At 41.9% G+C, this 10,935-nt stretch overlaps 1 protein-coding gene across 1 annotated transcript in view; it reads left to right on the top strand.

Annotated features, from left to right (window-relative positions):
* ADAMTSL3 (ADAMTS like 3) overlaps positions 1-10,935 on the top strand; it is a 408,397-nt gene that overhangs the window by 46,105 nt on the left and 351,357 nt on the right. The gene's annotated exons all lie outside the window — the stretch shown is intronic.

Raw genomic sequence — 10,935 nt, 5'->3', positions numbered from 1 at the left:
AATTCACCTTGATGCCATAATAGCATTTAAGATTATCCATCTTTGAAATCACTCACAACTTGGTGAAACAGAGAGTTTCAACTTTACCTAATGCAAACCCGGTAAAGCCTGAATTTATGGGGCAGTTGAGTAAACCAGGGTGGACTTTAAGATGATGTGGGGCCTGGGTGGATATGGCAGACCTCGGCCTATAGGGCCCAAGTGAAGGTGAGGAGCTGGGGCAAGATCACCTTCTCATGGTACATGATAGAGTGGAGGGAGATGGCCCAGTGACTGAGGCCAGCTGTGCTGTCCTCAACTGTGTAGCTAAAGGCCAGTGCTGCCTGGTTTGATTTAGGTAAAACCTAGTCAGGGTACAAAAGACAGTACTCAAAAGGAACAGCTCTGAGAAATTCAGTCTGCCAACATGGGTAGATCCAAGATGTGACCAGAGGGAGTGGGACCCAGATCTGGGGCTGGCTGGAGCTAGGCAGAGTGCTGGGGGTGGGCTGGGAGAAGGATTATAGTCTTGCAGAGCATCAGTGGCTGATGCAGGATGGAGATTAGAGCATAGAGGGCAGGTAGAGGAGTCTGTTGCTCAGTCTTCTATCTCCCAGCTCAGGGGGAGACATTGCACACTCTCCATCCTTGAGGCTGCTGCTCAGTGACCTACCCTTGATGGTTAATTCCAGAGCTGGGACTGGGGTGAAGGACAGGGCTGTGACATGCCAGACCCTTGTGGGCAGGAGCCACACTGTTCATTGGGGCAGGAGTGGGATGAGACCAATTTCTTACTGAAAATACCAACATTCAATCATTTTTTCAAGTTCCTTTAAAAGTGAGTGAGTGCATTGCTAGTCATTGTGGGGAGCAGGGGTGGGCTGGGGAATAATTCTATATTTGCATTGCGGAGCTGAAACATTTGGGCCTGGTTGCTAATAAGGGCTAAATCATTATTAAGTCACTTTCTGCCTTCCTCTTTCCCCTGATGGATTTTGAAGGGGTCTATAATTTATAGCCCCTTCTAATCCAGAAATCAGTAATCCAACAGGTTTTCATATGAGAACTTCACAGGAACTAATTGAGAGGGCCATAAAGGATAAAAGCAGGTGTCTGGAAAATACCAAGCTATGCATTTTATAATTAAAGAGTGGTTAATGCCTTCTCCAGGTTCCACAGATACTTTATATTTAATATAATAATAATAATAATAATATAAAAGCTGGGAAAAGGGGAAAACAAGCCCCTTTAGTCTTTTCAAAAAGTCTAAAGCAGATCTGAAAAGTGTGTGGCGTGCTGTGGAAATTTCATCCTAGGACATGGTGTTCCAGAAAGCCCTAGTGACTAGCATATGAAAACACTCTGTGTTGCCCCCACTGTGTATTTCTTTTAAGAGAAAGGAATAATTTGAGACTATAACAAGCCAATAATAGCACCTACTTTCCTCTACTAAAGGCACAGAAAATAGGTGCTTGGACTAAACTAGTTGTATCTATTGAATGAATCTCAGGAATTTAATTAGCTAGAGACTGTTTATCCACCTCCCAAATCCTGATTCTCTTTCTTCTTTTTTTTCCCTTTTCTTTCTTTTCTTTTCTTTTGTTTTCTTTTTTCTTTCTTTCTTTCTTTGATTGGGTCTTGTTCTGTCACCCAGGCTGGAGTGCAGTGGCGTGATCACAGCTCACTGCAGCCTCAACCTTCCCCCCCCAGTTATGTGATCCTCCTGCCTCAGCCCCAACCCCCACCCCAGTAGCTGGGACTATAGGCATTAGGCATGCACCACAACCCCTGGATAATTTTTTTTGTCTACACTTTGTAGAAATGAGGTTTTTCCATGTTGACCAAGTTGGCCTCAAACTCCTGGGCTCAAGCAATCTGCTCTCCTTGGCCTCCCAAAGTGTTGGGATTACAGGTGTGAGCCACTGCACCTGGCCAATTCTCTTTTTTCTTAATGCTGAACATGCTTCTCAGGCACTGGGGAAAGGATAAAACCAATCAAATACTATCAAACTTTTAAAAAATCCCCTGATCCTGCAGCATATAATAAAACATTAAGATCAATTAAGAACAAAGTCTCTGGAGTCAGACTGCTTTGGGTTTGAATTTGACTTTTCAGTTCTGCCATTTGATTTGCTGTTTTACTTTGGACAAGTTACTTTACTTCCCTGTCCCTTAATTTTCTCATCTGTGAAATGGAGATTTGGATGATATCTACCTTATGTAGGTGTTGCAAGGACTTGAAGCAGATAATTCATATGTCTCCCTGCACAGGGCCTGGTACATACATGTAAGCATTTAATTTAGCTATTGTTATTACTAAGAATGTTATTTGCAAACATTCAATTCAAAGAATCTCAGATATGCTTATGCTAAAGGAGAGGAAGAAGTTTATTCTTCCTTTACATTAGGAGATCCCATGCAATATTTTCAATTAATTTTTTATTGGGGTATAACATATGTAAGTAAAACACACACGTATCTGAAGTACAGAGCTTGATGAATTTTTAAGTATTTTTACATCTGTGTAGTTGCTACTTAGATCAAGAAAATGAACATTTCTAGCACCCTATGAGGCTCCTTGAACCTCTTTCCAATCAATATCCCACATTCAAGAAGTAACCACCATTCAGACTTTTATCAGTATTTTAGATTCGTTTTGCCTGCTTTTAATTTTATTTTTGATTTTATATAAATGGAATCATACGGCATATACTCGTTTGTGTCTGGCTTCTTTCACACATCATTATGTCTGGGAGATTCAACCCAGTTGCTGGATCCAACATAATATAGGGTTTAATGTCTAGCAGCCAGTTGTACTCTTTGGAACAAAATGTCTCATGTTGGAACAAATTGCAGCATACTGGGTGGCATGCAGCATTGCTCTTGCACAGAAATTCCCAGGTTGTCCCTAAAAGGTTTTCAGAGCAGTCGCTCCAAAGATTTCATACCTGGGGAAGTGGTGGGGACAATTTTCCAGTGTAGCCTTTGTTATATGCCAGCAGCCACCGGCATTCCATAGCCAGAAATATGTACAGGGTCTGTGTGAGTGGCTGCCAGGGCAGAACCTGTGTCAGGTGGCATGGGTACCTACTTGTGGAATCTCCATATATATATGCTAAGGGTGCCATCCTGCTGTCACAGTGGCCTGAAGCCAGAGTGACAAAGTGCTTATGCAATTGAGGCTGCAGCCTAGTTTCTAATGCTATTGGATCAGATGTGGGTTCACTAGGATCTTCCTACCTATAAAGTACTCTTTATAGGTACACAAATGGATGGTGTGTAGATATTTGCTGTTTTGGACGAACCTCACAGGACTTTTAAAATTATTTTATCTTGGGCACATTTCATGAAGACCTTCAGGTCATTCTTCAAATGTCTCCTGGGTTGGATGCCTGGAAAACTAATAACCTTGAGGCCAGTAACACACAGCTGTGATGTAGGCTACATTTAATGGGAGGCATAAAAGCCACACTATGGATTATACGGCGGGCCATGGCAGCTTCTAGTGAAGAAAGCCGTCTGAAGCCAACTGAGTAACAATGTGGTTTAGTGCAAACAGGACTAGTCAGGCAGCCTGGTCTTGCTTCTACCACCAATCAGCTTATAATTTAGCAGAACTATTTAATGTTTTGGACTTTGGATTCTTTATTTCTTTTAAAAAACTAAGTGACTGGATTTCATGATCTGAACTCTTTCCACTCTAAAATAGTCTATTTTTGAAACTACAAATAGAATATTCCACGTTGCAGAGTGTTAATTGGATCATTCTGATTATTGAGGCAGTCTTGCTAGCAATTCGGTAAACCATTACTTAGAGAATTATACAGTTTTACAGCTGGTGGAGACTTTGGCCCAAATGCCTCATTCTACAAGTCAAGAAAACAGAGACCCCGAATGTGCAAATGACACCTGTGATTATTTGAAAAACTAAGACCATTACACTCCAAACCCGAGACTCTCCTGCTCTGAGATATATCGAGGAGCTTCTCTCAGAAGAACCACCTAGAAAATTATCTCCTATCCTAAAAATCCTGATTCCACTGTTTACAGTTAATAGAGCTTTGGGGGTCTTAGTAGACCCCAGAGAATGACTTAAGATTAACGGATGCCTTATCAGCTCATTCTCATCTCTTTCAGGAATTTGGAATTAGCTATGCTGAGAGCATTCATAAGCATATTTATCCCTTTCCAGTTTTTTAATAGAAACCACAATTTTTTTGAAGCTTGAGTGAAACATTAACTGAAATTATAATGGCACTGACTTTCTATTGGATGGGCACATTCTTAGAATGAAGGTGTTCTAGCACTTGGTTGCATCAGGTACATGAAGTAGCTAGAATGTATTAGTTTGGAACGACTGGCTAAGAAGGCTGTGGTTTCAGAGTTACCAGCCAGCCTGTCTCTGGGGTAGATTCTTTGGTCATTCCTCATAGTGGTTTTTGAGTTTTGTCCCACAGAGGACCTGTTCATAGGCAAACAGCTGGATATTGGTCAGCTGCACATGGTTCTTTTCATTGTTGAGTAAGGCAGTTTTTGGAGATCTGCTCTGTCTTTCTCTGCCTAGGTCACCTTCTGGGAAAGGGGGATGGTGTGGTTGTTTTCCATCCTTGCCTTGCTTCAACTCACTGAAGATTTAAACTTGGAGCTTTATTATGGACACTGATTTAAAAGCCTGTGGCAAGCACAGTGTTTCTCAGTTAAAGGGCATTTATTTTTTAAGGAGTTAGGAAAAGTTGTCTTTTGCATAAATATTATTTTATTTCTCTTCATTTTTAGCATTTGTTAGGCATGGGGGAGGGTGGAAGGTAAGTCCTCCCAGACTTGGTGGATTGGCCTCCTCACTGGCAGCCACCATAGGATAAAGGACATTAAGCACGACCAGTAGGTGACTTAGAAATTAGGGCTTCATGCACACTTTCCTATGCTTTATGAATTCTTTATGTGTGTACCTGTTAGTATGAATACTGGGTATTAAAATAATTCTGACCTTGCCACTTTTAGTCTACTAGGCACCAAAAGGCAGGAAAAAAGGTTAATAGCTTGGATTCAAAGCATGTGGGACAAGTAGTGGGTTCTGATTTTCCTAAAATTAACCAGGGATAAAATCCCACTAATGGAAATTTGAAGCCATTTAGAGGAGAACCGCCTTGATCTCATGTTGGAGAGGTCCTTTTATACCTGTTTATACCAGGCCATCCTTTCTCCCCTGTAAACTTCCTGCTCCTCTGCCCTTGACTAATTTAGCATTTGCTGTGTCTCTTCCTGACCACATTTAAGAGGATTTGAGATTTTTTTCTAGACTTAAAAATGCTTTTGCCTGTACTCTAATCTACCATGCTTTCAGTGACCACTTGGTTTTCAAATTCTTACTATCTCTTGATGCTTTCTGCTACTCATTCTGCTACTCATTTTTAACCTTTAAAATCTAACTTCTTCTATGGCCTCCAACCTCCCTCCTACCACCACCTTCAACAGGCATCCTTTTTAAGAATTTCGGTTACTTTCTTAAAGTCACACCTATATTCTGGTATGAATCAGCCTATATTTGTAAAAGTCTGTGTTGGTACAATTCCATGTTTGTAAAGTCCTAAGGCCTTAATGACATCATAGGTGAAGTCATAGTTGACTCTTCTCTTTCCTTCCTGGGATGTCATTGGCTGCCTATTTGTATGATTCCTTGTTTCAAAATGCCTCTCTAAATTGTATTTTCTTTACTGTTTCCCTCCCCAGGGAGGCAGAGGGCTGGATGTGCGGCCTTAGTGGCATCTGGAATTATATTAATAGCATGTCAGAGTTGAAAGACAGTATAGGATTCTGGCTTTTCAGGTGAGGAATCTGAGCCCTGGAGAGGAACAGTGTCTTGTCCAAGATCACAGAGCCAGGCAGTAGCAAAGCCAAGTGCCCGTTCTTTGCCCTTAAGCTCAGTTAAGACATTTTTACATTTAATCTGTGGGCAGGAAAAGTATGAGAGAAATGTTTGAATGAATTTTTAATACTAGTAATAACAATAATATATTAATAATGAAGTCTTTGTGTAGTCTTATTTCTAAACTTCTTTTAAATGCCTTTTTTCTTATACTATTATGATAAACATAATTTTCCTTTTCCTCGTTTAACCATTGATTTATGCATTCTTTCTAAAGAGAAGAAATGTTTTTGCTGTGAGTACATCTTTCTCAAAGTAACTTCTTCCGAACTTTTCATGAATATCTTGGCCAGGAGTTTCAATGTGGTTAAACTGTTGGCAGCCTTCAGAAATATCACTTGGCGTTTCCAAGTTATTTATGTAATCGTTTTTAGTTGGAAAGTATACACCAACTTCTGAAACTTCTGGTAAAAGAAAATGGACATAGCCCATGGGTCTACTGGGTATTTTCATCTTCTTCACTGATCAAAATGAGCAACTTATATGTTCTCCACATAGGAGAGTTTCTGTGTTGTTTCTGGCCTGTGTGTATAATATTTTTAAGCAGCAAGCCATTTGAGTTTGAATAGTTCATTCCTTTGTTAGTGAGTAATCTCGGTCAAATGTAGTTATGCTGCTTAAATATTCCAAGATTTAGCGATCTAACAAGAAAGCAAGCTCATGGTCTGTTAAGAGAAGACAAGAACAAATTAATTGGAATAACTTGTACTCTGTTCCCAGTTCACGTGTGTAGCAAATGCGTGAATACTGCACATGTAACTATACATGCTGTTCTGATTGACTGTGGCACACAGGAACTCTGAATTTCATTATCATTGAGCTTTTCACAAATCATAAAAGCATAAAAGAACTGTGTGAGTAGAGATTTAATATCCAGCTTTTGAAGGATGCAGACATTTTCCTTTTTCAGTGTCATCTTCCTAGACTTGTATTTGGGGTACTGTGTGATTTTTATCACTTTCACCCTATGGGTTAAGTGGTGGGTATAGGGTGGGGATGTTCAAGACAGACCCAAATGGATCTTTCCTTAAAAGTCCCTCACTACACTTAAGAACGCTGAGAGACAGGTTCTGTTCTAATAGGGCCCTTACTGCCTGCCCTCGGATCATCCTTTCTCTTTGAAATCAGATCAGTCTCTACTCACAGATCCTCAAAGTCTTCAAGTGGTTTGAGACGAGGTTGTTTTGAGCAACTCAGTTCTGTCACTCACAATCCCTGGATGAAAGAAAGCAAGTAGGCTTTCCTCTTCTCCATCTTCTCTTTTCAGCAGCCCTTTATGCCTTGCTTTTCTATTCTTCCTCCTGTTTTATCCTTTGTTTATTGATTCTCCCTTCCCAATGCTTTCCATCATCCCCTCATGGTCAACAGGACCCTATGTCCTGACTTCCAACTTTCTGCTGCAACTGAAAACTGGCTTTGGCCAGGCTCACTGTCTCCCTTGCAAGCCTCACCAGTGGAGGCTGCTCATACCTCACACCCCAAGCAGTACACGGCTAAGGTGGGGGAGGGGTTGACCTTCTTTGAGTCCCTACTGCTGCTTCCTAGCTAGTCTTGTTTTCTCATCTCAATGCTCCTCCTTTTTGGAAGCTCATGTCACCTGTCTAAACCACTGATCAGAGCATTCACCAAAGCCCTTATGACCTAATCATGACTTCCTTGCTTCCAAGGTCCTGCCATGATCCTGGGAGTGTTCAAGAATTAACACTTGGAGCAATTTCTGTTGAGCCTCCTGTCCCTGGGGTTGGCAGTGATAGCTCAGGGCAGTGACTGATGGCCCTTAAAATTGCCTGTTCCAAGAAACCATTTCAATTACATTTGTCATTCTGCAAGCTTCAATCTAACCCTGTCATTTATGGATCTCTCTGGCTTCAGTGACCTTCATAGACCTTTCATTTCAGTCACCATTCCAACTGTCCAAACTGGACCTTATCATTCTTCACACTACTCTGCCTTAGAAATATTAAATCCTGCAGTCTCTCTGTAATCTCAGACCCCTCTCCTACACATCCTCCTATGCATGCTCCTATTACATGCATTCCTTTTGATCTCTAAGACACATCTAATTCTCTTACCTCTCCACTTCTCCCAGGTGATCAGCCACCTTTCAGCATCTCTAGGTTTCCTACCCATGTGGCCTCTCCTAGTGTCATCCCTCACCTTCTATGCATGATTTTCCTGGCCCACTAGCCTAGTGGAACTTTCTATCGGGTTCTCTACAACTTGGTGTCTTTCCCTGTCTTATACTCAGAGCTCTGCTAAAGAAGATCAATCAGCTGTGAAATACAGCCTCATGTAGTGGGGGAACCCTCAATGTCACCTTTGATCATCTCTAATTCTTTATTTTGACTGCATTCATCAACCCCCTTCTACTAAACATGTCTGCTACTGAATGTGTGTTTTTCTTAAATGAGTGCCAGATTTCTGTTCTGTTGTAGTCTGTCCTCCTCAGGCGTAGTGAAGGGAGTAGATTTTCTTAGTGTTTGTGATCTTGAGAAAATGCAAGAAACTGGACTTGCAGGTTTGCTATAAGAATGGGGAGTAATGGCAGGTGGAGGAGTGGATGGGAACATCTTTTTTTTTTCTCTTATTACAGCATAAAACAAAGACAGCTACAAAACAAAGGTGAGTTAATTTGCTGGCCAGCAGAGAACGGCCATGCCAGACAGAAAAAGATTTTGCTGATTCTCTCCAAGCTGAATTTTGAAGGACCAGATGTAGAAGCAGTAATGGAATTTATTCCCTATCACAAGGGATTTGAGGCATTATGTTTTGATTGGCTTATTTGGAAATGTTTCCTTTTGTTTGGCCAATTCTAGCCTAAAAGTGTAGGCACAGTTTGCAAAGAGGTTCCTGGTGGGTAAAGGCTCCATGGGGCTTGAGTCTCTCAGTGGACACCTTTGTCTGCTCATGCTTGGAGTTTTAACACTGGAGTGTGTTTCTTGGTTCTGGACTTTGGGGAGCTGAGACATGTTGAGGGCTCTTGCAGATGATTGGGAAAATGGCACTGATATATGGATACCTGAGGCCAGGCAGGTAAATATCTTGAAAGTATCTGTTGTGTTATTCTCTGTGTTTAGTTACCTTTGGTAATACTCTTAATCTGCCTCTTATGTAAACCTTTTTAGGATGGCCAACTGTCCTGGCTTTCCTGGCCCTGAGACAGTACCAATTTCCACCCCACCTTCCAGCTTGGACTTTAATGTCCACTCTTAGGCTGGAGTTCTCCAGTGAAACTGGTAACCCGAGGTCAGGATCCTGCTAGCTGTTGTGCTTGGTGGGACATCCCAAGGGCAAGTGGGGGCACAGGTGTGTAACTGTTAGGGATGTCCACTGGAACACTCTGTCTGCATTGCTGTCCAGCACATTTCTAGGCCAGGTGTTATTGATGAAGCTTGTATGTTTCCTTTCCCTTCATGTTGCTCTTCAACTGCAACCTTTGCATAAATTGTCCTGTTTGTTTGGAACATCCCCTCTGCTTTGTATACACTGTTCCTCCCTCTGCCATCCCTGTCTAACCCTTGCATATCCTTCAGCTCAGTTGTTACTTCCTCAAAGAAGTAAGGCCATCTTCACTTCCACTCCCAGGTGAGATTAGGTCCACCTACTTGCTTCCTAGGTCTCCTGCTTTCTTCCCTCCCTCCCTCCCTCCCTCCCTCCCTCCCTCCCTTCCTTCCTTCCTTCTTTCCTTCCTTCCTTCCTTCCTTCCTTCCTTCCTTCCTTCCTTCCTTCCTTCCTTCCTTCCTTCCCTCCTTCCTTCCTTCCTTCCTCTTTCTGGAATTTTTTTTTTCTTATAGCATTTTGACCTCCTGACCCACTGTAACCTTCATGGGTTGCAGTGGGAGGGAGTGAGGAGGGAGGAGAAGGTGGGTGTGGTGAAACAGTGCACTCAGTTTGGATTTCTCATGCTAGTCTGGGTGACTTACTTATCCAAACAACAAACCCTGTGGGGATGCTGCATCATGAACTGTTTCAAGAAAACACAATGCAGGATGTGAGGTTTGGAGCCATTTCTGCTGAGCCTCATGTCCCTGGGGTCAGCAGTGATAGCTCAGGACAGTGACTGATGGCCCTTAATATTACCTCTTCCAGGAAACCATTTCAATTATGTTCATCATTCTGCACATGCATACATGCATGATTATTTTGGATAGGTTTCTATTTCTAAAAGTTAATAATACATGGCTACATACATGAATACATTTGGATTATGTGGAAATTAACATATATAACTTACACCTCCCTTCCCAGAGCTGGATTTAACTAATTGAGTACTTTCTCCAAGTCTTCTCTCATCCCCTTTGAGATTCTCATATTAATTCCTTCTCCTCTGCACCCAGCAATGAACATTTCCTCCTGTTTTTTCCACCAGGCTTTGAGCCCCTAGGGGCAGGGACTATGTTTTCTCATCACTATAGCTCCAGATTGTACTCCGCAGCCTGGCACATAGTAAATGCACAACGAGCATATGTTTGTTGAAGATTATATCCCTTGTCAAAAACCTTAAATAGGTCCTTGTTTCCTCCTCTGAAATAGGCCAACTGCTGACCAGTATTAAAGCCCCTGCACAGCTTGGCCCTGGGTTACCCCTCTTTCCTTATCCCTCATTTCTCTTTGCGTGCCCTGTGCTCTGGCCAGACTGGACTCCATGCCTTCCCCCTTCTGATCTTTGCCTGTGCCAAGGGCATGCAAAGCTCTTTGTTGAATGTCTGTGTTTTCTGCAATGTCCAGCTTAGTGCCATCTCTTCCAGGTAGTTTTCAGTGAAGTCCTTATTAGCCTAACAGAGTTTCTTCCTGCTCTTTGAAATAGTCACTCATCTTTGCTTATGGCCCTAAGGATTCATCTGGGTTTGTAATTATTGACATGGATGTCTTATCGTGCTGGAGTCAGAACAATTCTAGAGCAAATCTGCATAACTTTGCTGTAATTCCCATGGACATAGAATAGCTAGAAGATCTACTTCCAGGAGTGACAAGACTTGAAGAAATTCTAATTATGTTTTTATTTCTGAGTTTGCTTTAAGAAATAAATT

This window comes from Piliocolobus tephrosceles, chromosome 6, assembly GCF_002776525.5.
Source record: "Piliocolobus tephrosceles isolate RC106 chromosome 6, ASM277652v3, whole genome shotgun sequence".
Lineage (NCBI taxonomy): Eukaryota > Metazoa > Chordata > Mammalia > Primates > Cercopithecidae > Piliocolobus > Piliocolobus tephrosceles.
The sequence above is the reverse complement of the archived record's forward strand: the minus strand, read 5'-3'. Positions and strand labels throughout refer to the sequence as shown.